This window comes from Nannospalax galili, unplaced genomic scaffold, assembly GCF_000622305.1.
Source record: "Nannospalax galili isolate Female #2095 unplaced genomic scaffold, S.galili_v1.0 scaffold383, whole genome shotgun sequence".
In the NCBI taxonomy this organism is placed as follows: domain Eukaryota; kingdom Metazoa; phylum Chordata; class Mammalia; order Rodentia; family Spalacidae; genus Nannospalax; species Nannospalax galili.
This window is the reverse complement of record NW_008351346.1, coordinates 363216-373632: the sequence shown is the minus strand read 5'-3', so window position 1 is coordinate 373632 and position 10417 is coordinate 363216.

Below are 10417 nucleotides of genomic sequence, written 5' to 3'. Positions count from 1 at the left end.
TAAAATTAGACCACAACAACTGATGAAAATGTGTCCTCTGTGCACAGCACCTAGAGGAACAGTTACCCAGAGAGTTCTGTGCCCTGTCAAAGTCTGAAATCACCATGTCTTAAAGTGTGTGTTTATAGATAATGCTGCTCTGCTTCGGAAATTTTCTTTTGAAAATAAATTGACAGTTTCTGCCTTTATTCATATCTTTTCTCCTCAGTGTTTTTGCTGAATATCTAAAATAGACTGACAGCTGAAGAAAATTGCCCATTCCATTGTCTTTCCCTACCAGGCTTGCAGTTTGCTGAATACTATGCAGGGCAACATGAGCTGTGTTCTGGGTATTGTTCTTATATATTGGATTCAGGGCAGTCAATTTGGTTCCTGCACATGTGTAACCCAGTAGGTTTCCTATTGACATTAGGCAGAAATATGTGACTCTGTCCATCTCAGAAGATTAAATCTTTAGCAATTTGCTTGGGTAACATTTTTGGCACTGTTTCATTCTTTGTTTTTATTAGTTCTGGAGTTGTGTTTGTAGGACTCCTAAGTTTATTACCAGTTGATGGTGGCCTTCCCTTTACCAAGGGAATCTCCCATGAGACTTGTGAATTCTGTTGAGGCCAATCACAGCTGCCACTTCTCCATCTCAGAAGATTAAATCTTTAGCAATTTGCTTGGGTAACATTTTTGGCACTGTTTCATTCTTTGTTTTTATTAGTTCTGGAGTTGTGTTTGTAGGACTCCTAAGTTTATTACCAGTTGACGGTGGCCTTCCCTTTACCAAGGGAATCTCCCGTGAGACTTGTGAATTCTGTTGAGGCCAATCACAGCTGCCACTTGTTAACTATTAGAGCATCTTCAAATTCCAAGACCTGGCTGGTGCTGGAACACTGAGACATTTTGATTGTCAGGTCAGATGGAGCAGGTGAAGGATCTGAAATTGCAGAGTCTGGAGTTAAGGGCAGTTCTATTCAAGACAGAAACATCCCAGGCTTGATGTCTAGGAACAATAAGACAACAAGGTTGTATTAGAACTTAGCCCTCATTTGTGAGTAGGCTCCAGTGCAAGAGGGCACTGTCTCGTCCAGGTGAGCTCTGCAAGACCATGCCCTCCAATCTTCCCCAAGCTTTAGACCACCATGGAATTGTAACCTCAATCACACTGTGGGTGGGAGTTTACCCGTCCGTGATCCTCTCTCTTCTGGTCACCTTTTTGCCCTTCTGAAAAGAATTTCAGTACCTGCCTCATGGAACAGCAAGGTTGGACATGACTAGCAGTGATGGATGGTGAAAGCTACATTGAAAGCTACAAGCTGGGAAGTAGAACCATGAGTCTTTTTCAGAAAGGCCAGTTTCTACCGATTCTGAAAATAATGGCAGTAAATTTTGACCTTAAAACACTGAAGACGGCACTGGTAAGAAGAGACAGAATTCTCTCATGTTTTTAAGTAAGCTTTTATACAGTCAGAATGACTACATAGACTTCTACTCAGAAGCCAGAGTGCTGGTCAATCAAAAACAACTCGAAATTTTATTTCTTGGAATTTTTCATGCCTATGACCAGACTACACTATACATACAGTGCGCTTCTAGCATTTATCCTCAGAGACCTCTCTGATTGATTCTTCCTCTTTAGTGGTATTCTAAAAGCACTCCAACTTTATGGAAGACCTGAACAAAAGGTGGGGGCGTTTACGTTTCCCTTCCTCTGCTGTCTTCTGAGTTATAGATCTGCCTTCCATACAACTAAGGAAAAAAAGTTGGCATTTTAAACACTGGTATTTTAAACACTGGGTTAATGCTCAAACAATTTACTCCTCCTCTATAACTTATTGATCCAAGGTTGTGCAATCTACTTTCTACTGAGATGTGCTGTTCAAAGTTCTATATTACATAGCTCATTTTTTTCATCCTGCCAGGGCCTACCACAAGCTATAAAAAGAGCATATTTTTGGTTTACTAATTCTTGATCTTCAGAGGTGGGATTAAGAGAAACAAGTGTCTGCCTTCTCAGTTGTGTGCCTGTCTCATAACGTTTGAGCTCTCTTTTAAAAGTGATACGGATGATTTTGTTTTCCTGCAAGCAACCAGGTGAGTGATTATCAACTTAAGCAGGCAGGACTGCACATGCAGAATTTGGAATTTAATTCAGTTTGCATGACTGATTATCTTCATAGATACGTATAAACATGTCCCATCACTCTGTTGCCTCCAATAAAGTGATAGACGTATTATAACTAGAGATTTTAGGGCAAAAGTCCTAGCTCTAGGAGTGCCAATAGCCAAGTCCTGACCAGCAGTCCTGAGTTCACTAATAAAAGAGATTAGTAATGGCGGAAAGAAGAGAAGGGAGATTTATGCAGTGAGGCCACATGGGGAAGAACCAGTGACTGGAAGTTCATCATCAGGGCAATGACATGAGTTTTGGGTTTAAACTTAGGAAAACTTGGGGCAGAAGAGCAACAGGTATCCATAATTAGGCATCCTGGTCAAGGTCTGATCACCCCCTCAGCTTTGGTGCAAGGTGGCTGAAGAAGTCCTAATGGCAGCCATTGCTGGAGAGGACAATCTGGTCCCTACAAGATGAGAAGTCTGCTCCAGCAGCCAGCCTTACCTTCCTGGATAGTGACCTGTATCTCGGGGATGTTCTGACCTATGAGGTTTTGTTATGGGAATCCAAGGTGGCTCAAGAGGAAAGGTTAAAGACAGTGACTTCTCTCTGTGCCTTCAGAAAAATAAAGGAGACAGACACAATATTAAGGTATAGTTATTCATCCTGCTTTTAGGTATCTCATAGGTGGGCCCAAGTGAGGAGTCGGTGTTTTTTTAGCAAAGGCAGTTTTTGTTTATAAGTGCCTCTTTCGATATAAGTAATATGTTTCTTATTCTTTATAAAGGTTTTATTAGAACATTAGAAAATTGATAACCAAATAGAAAGTAGTTATCAAGAGCAATAATAGTATTCTCTCATTCAGCATGTTTTGTTTTGTATCCCAACCTTGCTTTGTCCCTTGTGCTGTGCCTAGAATACTGCTCTTCAAAAACATCAGGGCAGTCAAAAAAGGAATGAAAACTCCTACAGACCTGTCACACTCAGTAGTACTAGAAGTCTTTTCCCTCCAGACAAGCACATCAAGTTTCCAGGCAAAGCAGGTCTCAGAGATGTTCCTATGGGCTTGGCAGTCACCCACTCCTGGTGTAAAAGAAGGGAATAGTTATACCAATGTTCCCCTTATTGCTACATATACCTTCAGAGTAATTTGTATTTCATAAATTCAGTTATTACTGACTTGCTTTATGATACTTTTTATGAAACTATTTCATTTTGTTCCTTACTCATATGAAAAGAAAAAAAACTAGGAGTTTTTCTATCCTTTGTAGCTCTTAACTGGGATTCTACTTATTACATAGGACATATTGAAAAGAGGAAAGTAAATAGGAGTTTAATACAAATACACACACACACACACACATGCAGGGGGTAAAACTCCAGAGGCATTAGTAAGTCACTCTCTCAAGGAGTTTAAACATCAGGCTTATATGCCATCTTTCTCAGAAAAGGCCCAGTGGAAATGGCCAGTAAAAGCACCACAAAGGTCTAGGTCTGATATACAGACTGAAGTCAGTGCCTTAGGGGAGGGAGGGATGGAGGGAGGGAGGGAGAGAGAGAGAGAGAGAGAGAGAGAGAGAGAGAGAGAGAGAGAGAGAGAGAGAGAGAGAGGAGAGAGAGAGAGAAAGAGAGGAAGAGGAGGGAGGGAGAGAAACTTGCAAATGCACATGGCAATTTCTTTTATAAAAGGGCTTTTCAGAGTTACTTCCGTGCCTACAATTTCTGAAAATAACAACCACAAAATCCTTAATAAGTCTGGCCAGCAGCATGGCTCAACAGGTAAAGGTTATTTCTGTGCATTCTGATGACTTGAATTTGACCCTCAGAATCTACCTTGCAGGAGAGCACATGGCAGAAGGAGCAAACCAACTTCTAAAAGTTGTCATTTGACCCCCACACAAGTGCTGTGCATGCACGTGTACATACATATACACACACAAATTTTTAAAAAAGTAACAAGCAATGTTGAACTATCCCTGTATCTCTGGGATAAAGCCAACAAAATAATGGTGGACAATCTTTTTAATGTGTTCTTACATTCAGTTGGTATTTTATTGAGAACTTTTGCATCTATGTTCATTAGAGAGACTGGGCTATAATTTTTCTTATTTGTTGGGTCTTTGCTTTTGGTATTAGAGTAGCACTGGCTTCATAGACAGAATTTGTGAGTGATCCTTCCTTTTTTATTTTATGGAATAAATTTGAGGAGTATTGGTATTCTTTGAAGGTTTGGTGGAATTCTGCATTGTATCCATCTGATCCTGGGCTCTTTTTTTTTTTTAAATGTTTTACTCATTTATTTTTATTTCATGTGCATGAATGTTGTTGTACTAAATGTTCTTCCCTTTTCCCTTCTTCGGAGGCTCACGCACACGCCCTCCATGGCCCCAAATCTCACAGACTAGCATAAGACATTTTTAGTTTGGATTTTGTACCATTTTATAACATTTGGGGCAGAGTGACTTACAAAGAAATGACTTCTCAGGACCCGTGCATCATTCAAGCCTGCTTGCAGTATCCATTGGCATTCATGCACTGTGCCCACTATCTTAAGTGTCCCATTGCGTGTCCATACCATGCAGAATTCTGCTGTTCACCCCAGTGGCCCCACGCATGTTTTCTACATTTGAATCTCACTGCTGCTACCTCTCCATCCAACCACCCTCCATCCCATGGTGGCTCCGCTAACTCTCCATAGAGGCTCAGCTGGCTCCACCCCTCTTTCCCAGGGTGCCCTGCGCTGTCCATGCTCACCCACACTTGCCCACGCTTTTTGGAGGAATGAGTCATTTCTGGGCTACACTCCACTGTTTTCCTCCAGCTCTTACAAACTTCTCATCATTTCTTCCAAAAATTTCCCTGAGCCTTGGAGAGGGTGATAGACATAGGACAATCTCTCATATTATGGCAAGATAGGGACCTCCTGGGCCTCCTCATCATTCATCTTCAAGATGTGGCCACTGATCTATCTCAGTGGTGTTTCCCCCACTATGAAGACAAATGGAAGGAAGTAGACACATCTAAAGAAACATGAATGTAAATATAAATGCCAAGAAGATATCCCAGTAGGTTTATCATATTTATTAAATAGTGTAGTTCAACGGCTTCGCTGCTGGGGCCTATAGTCTTCCCTGACACGGGGTTGACCTGGGCTACAGTACTAGATGTGTGTTCCACCCCTAGGAGTGGGCCTCATCCAATTAGAAATTTGTCAGTTGTACATATGTTAGTCGAACCATTATTGCACTAGCAGGCATTGTTTGGCATGTCCATAGTGTGCAGCACTCAGGGTCCATTGTTGAGTAGAATGATAGGGGATCCTTTCTTCCCCAACCATCTGCATAGCACCTCCTGGCACTAGGAAAGCCATCCATCCAATGGCATGGAGTTTTTGGCTTAGTCTCAGTGCCATTACTTCTCCCATGTTCACATCATGCAGTGTCTTCAGCAACATGGCCTTACCAACCATTTTAGTGTACAAGTGACATTAGTGGCAATAGCCTGGGTTAATTTGAGGAACTCTAGGATCTCTATCTGACCAACAGCTCATGGGGGGGGGGGACCCCCCCCTGGTACTGTACTTTTTTTTTTTTTTTTTTTTTTTTTTTTAATAACAGTTTTAAAGTTTTGGGAGCTTCTGTTTTTATCTCACCCAACTATAAAACTCCCAAGAATCTTACAGCTGTAGCTGGCCTTTGTTTCTTTAGGTATCTTTCAAATGAGTTTTACATCTGTAAAACACTCAAAGGTTAACATCATCATAGACAAGGTCTGACACAACATGGAAATGTTTTATCCATTTGTATTAATTGTTTTCTCCATAGATCTCTTTTAGGTTCCATAGCATGGATAAGAAGCATTAATTTGGTTAGTTCTTTACTATCTTTAATTATCCCTTTGGAGTCACTCTGCATTCTGGGTACCTTACATTGAGTCTCTTTGTATTCTTTTATCCTTGATACAGGTGTTGGCTCCAGTTGCCTGATCCTGTAGCAGGCTAAGGAGACTGGGGTTTCTTTTGTCCCCATTGTATCTGTTAGTTCCCTGAGTCAGGCAGGCCCTGGGTCTGCCTCCTAACTGTAGCCATATCTGTCATCTCTCCACTGACCATACCAGGCTGCAGGGGGAGGCCCTGGTGGGAAAAACTGCCGCCACCCCTAGCATAGCCTTTCTCAGGAGAGAAATGCTCCTTATTTAAGCTTTGGGGATCCTTAACCACCCCCGGGACCATTGTTATCCTCTGAATGCCTTTTGCTAACTGTTTTCAGATTTTAAAGCCTTCCAGAAACTCCTTAGTACCAAATTTGGTTTTCTACCAATTTTTTCTTTGGGAATTTGGGCTTGACATGAATCTTGCCACATTTGTCTTCAAGTAACCCAAGCTGACCATTTCTTCTGTCTGACCTTTTTCATATCTCTTGTAGGGTGTTTTGTTATTCTACAGACATATTTTACATGCTGGCTTGAGTCACTTAGATTTGCTAAAGCCTCTCTCACTTTACAAATATTCTGCTCCATTAAAAGACTTAACAAAACCATTAAAGCTCTATACCATTCTCAAGGTCCCAGTTGAATTAAGCTTTCCTTTATATCTCTAGTGATCACAGTCTTATCTGGCCCAGTGAACTGGGCATCATATATTGCTTTTCTCATACCTAGTTCTCTCAGTAATACCTACCCCTCCTTTATAGTCCTCCACGCCCTGCTAATCATGACAGTCTCCCTTGGTGATGACCATGTATCTTTAATGCCTTGCACCAGCCGTCCCATTAAGGACTGCTCCCCCCTGCATTGGCTTAGGTTGAACAGCCTATGTCGCAAGGAAGGATGGGTGGTTATATATCTAAGCTGTGAAGCTTCTTTAGGACTTAGACTGACATTATTTGCTCCCATGTCCCATACCGTGGTGAGCCACGGGGTGAGGCACTCTTTGATTGCTTACTTGTAAGTTTTTCCTAGTTTCAACAGCTCCAGTGTGGAGTATTTCTTATCTGCAGTACTGTTAGCTTTTTTCTCTTTTTGTATCAAAGGTTGCACCTGAGGGTCAGCTTTAGCTATTTCTATTTTTAGGTCGTTTCTTTTTTTTACTACCATCTGTCCTTTTTCCTGGGTCCTTTAACTTCACCCAAGTTAAATTTCTCATTTTTGTTCTCTCTGAAGCTGTGAGGCTAAGACTGAATTCACCAGTACCTCTCTAGCCTTTCAGCTTCCTCTGCCTTGGGCAAATCTTTTATTATGCAAAGTGGCCATGCCCCCTCTCTGGGTTCTCCACTTGTGTCCAAAGCCTGTAAAAGTTTTTCTAGCCTTCCTATAACCTTTAAAGAACCTTCACATACAATCAACTGAGCTAGTTTCCCACATTTACAATACAGCTGTGGCCCAGGGATTTTTTCCCTTTGAGTTCACCTGCTTCTGTGTCACCGGCACCATTTTAGTTATATATTTTATAATCCACTGTATAACACATGTGACTATTGCTAACCCAATTAAGCATATGGGGTTTGGCTGCCCTCTTCTCTGGGTTCCTGCCAGCTTCTCCCAGAGGGGTCGCATTATCTCATAGGACTCTTTGCAGCACCCATCCCTGCCCTTCTGGATTTGGGAATCTGAACATGGCTCCCTTTAGATAGGCTCACCAGACACTGCAGGAACCATGACGTTCTCTGAGGCCCACATCCCCAAGTTCTTCCATGACTCCTGCAGTTCCTCTATCCAGCCATACTATGCCAATTTGTTGCACTAAATTTTCTTCCCTTTTCCCTTCTTGAGAGGTTTTCACATGAGCCCTTTAAGGCCACAGGGCTTACAGACTTGTGGTCGCCAGCTGTGGCTGCTCTCCTCCAGCTATGGCCACACTCTTGCTCTCTCAGTTCCTCCGATCAGTCGTCTGGTCCAGACCCTGGGGCTGGTGAGGAGTCAGTGCCAGCATTGCCGCATTCAGACACAGGAGACCAGGTTCAGTGACACAGATCTGCTTTATTGCAGGAAGGCACAAGCTTATAGGGGTAGTGGTCCAATCACAGCACAGTAAGTAGGATGCCTCATTAGCATACTGGGTTTCATTACAGAGCCTAAATTCCTGGAAACCACATGACCCTAAGTGTTGCAATTTTGGATTCCAAGGCCTTCCATGACTCCTGCAGTTCCTCTATCCAGCCATACTATGCCAATTTGTTGCACTAAATTTTCTTCCCTTTTCCCTTCTTGAGAGGTTTTCACATGAGCCCTTTAAGGCCACAGGGCTTACAGACTTGTGGTCGCCAGCTGTGGCTGCTCTCCTCCAGCTATGGCCACTCTCTTGCTCTCTCAGTTCCTCCAATCAGTTGTCCGGTCCAGACCCTGGGGCTGGTGAGGAGCTGGTGCCAGCGTTGCCGCATTCAGACACAGGAGACCAGGTTCAGTGACACAGATCTGCTTTATTGCAGGAAGGCACAAGCTTATAGGGGTAGTGGTCCAATCACAGCACAGTAAGTAGGATGCCTCATTAGCATACTGGGGTTCATTACAGAGCCTAGATTCCTGGAAACCACATGACCCTAAGTGTTGCAATTTTGGATTCCAAGGGTGGTGATTAGGGAGTGGCTAGCTCTAGGCATCAGTCTCATAATCTGCCAATGGGATCAAATGCCACAAGGTGTTCCTTGTGGCTCCAGCGGTCAGGCCATTCAGCGGGGCCTGCTGTATGGCTGACAATAAAACTTTCACCCTAGGCTCAAGCCTGTCTCCCACACAAGTATCTCTACAATAGGATGAGTCCTTCGGGTATATGCCAAGGAGTGGTATAACCAGGTTGTATGGTAGGTTCATTTTAAGTTTTTTAAGAGTTCTCCACACTGTTTTCCATAGAGAGTGCATGAATCCCAATGATCTGCCAATGGGAGCAAATGTCACAAGGCATTTCTCATGGCTCCCATGGCCGGACTGTAGTCTTGGGCCTGCTGTATGGCTATCAATAAGACTTTCACCCTAGGCTCAAGCCTGTCTCCCACATCCCCCGCCCCTTTTTTAAAAAGGTGAGGTATAGTTTAGAATATGTAGCATATTGATATCAGTCCAGATATATCAGGGCAAAGTAGAATGGCTCGGGGTAATTGTATCAAGAGTTCCCTCCCTCAAGATGGCGAGCTTTCTTAAGAGCAGGTTGACCCAACTCCATGTCAACCAGTGGGATGAGATTCTTTGCCTCGGCATTGTTGTCTCCACCTCAAGGGTCAACCAGCATAATGGACTGTGCCTGTCTTAGGTTGTCCCATCTGTCGGGATCTTACCAGTCATTGACCACCAGCCCTCAAAGGGTGGGTCCCTTTGTGTGGTTTGGCAGAGGGAGAGGCAGCACATCCAGTATTGGCTTGTTTAAAGGTTTCCTCAGGGGTCAAGATATGTTGAAATCTGTCGGAGGCCAATTATAAGTTGATAAGGACAAGGAATAGTGGGTCCTTTTTTGCAGAGACATGCCTGACAAGATCTGGAGGCAGGGAAACAGCTAAATGAACCAAAGAAATACGAGTTTTAACAATTCCAGAATTATTAGCATAGAAACAACATTCTTCTCCCAAGGTTACACATAACCCTCCTTGTTGGAGGAGTATGAGATCAAGGCCTCTCCTGTTTTGTAAAACCATCTCAGCCAGTGAAAACAGGGATTGTTGTAAATGGGAGACAGATTTTAACACAAAGATTTCCTTTAGATTGAGGACTTAGCTAATGTCTCTGCGGAGAGAGATGTTCAAGGTCTCCCCAGGTTGGTGGCTTTCATGGTCTGCGAGCTCAGTCTCTCGGTGGTTGAGAGGGGCACTGCTTCCTGCCATTGGCTTGTTTAAAGGTTTCCTCAGGGGTCAAGATATGTTGAAATCTGTCGGAGGCCAATTATAAGTTGATAAGGACAAGGAATAGTGGGTCCTTTTTTGCAGAGACATGCCTGACAAGATCTGGAGGCAGGGAAACAGCTAAATGAACCAAAGAAATACGAGTTTTAACAATTCCAGAATTATTAGCATAGAAACAACATTCTTCTCCCAAGGTTACACATAACCCTCCTTGTTGGAGGAGTATGAGATCAAGGCCTCTCCTGTTTTGTAAAACCATCTCAGCCAGTGAAAACAGGGATTGTTGTAAATGGGAGACAGATTTTAACACAAAGATTTCCTTTAGATTGAGGACTTAGCTAATGTCTCTGCGGAGAGAGATGTTCAAGGTCTCCCCAGGTTGGTGGCTTTCATGGTCTGCGAAATCAGTCTCTCGGTGGTTGAGAGGGGCACTGCTTCCTGCAGGGTCAGGGCTGCCATCTCCAGGGTTGGGGGTTTTGGAGGGAGGTTT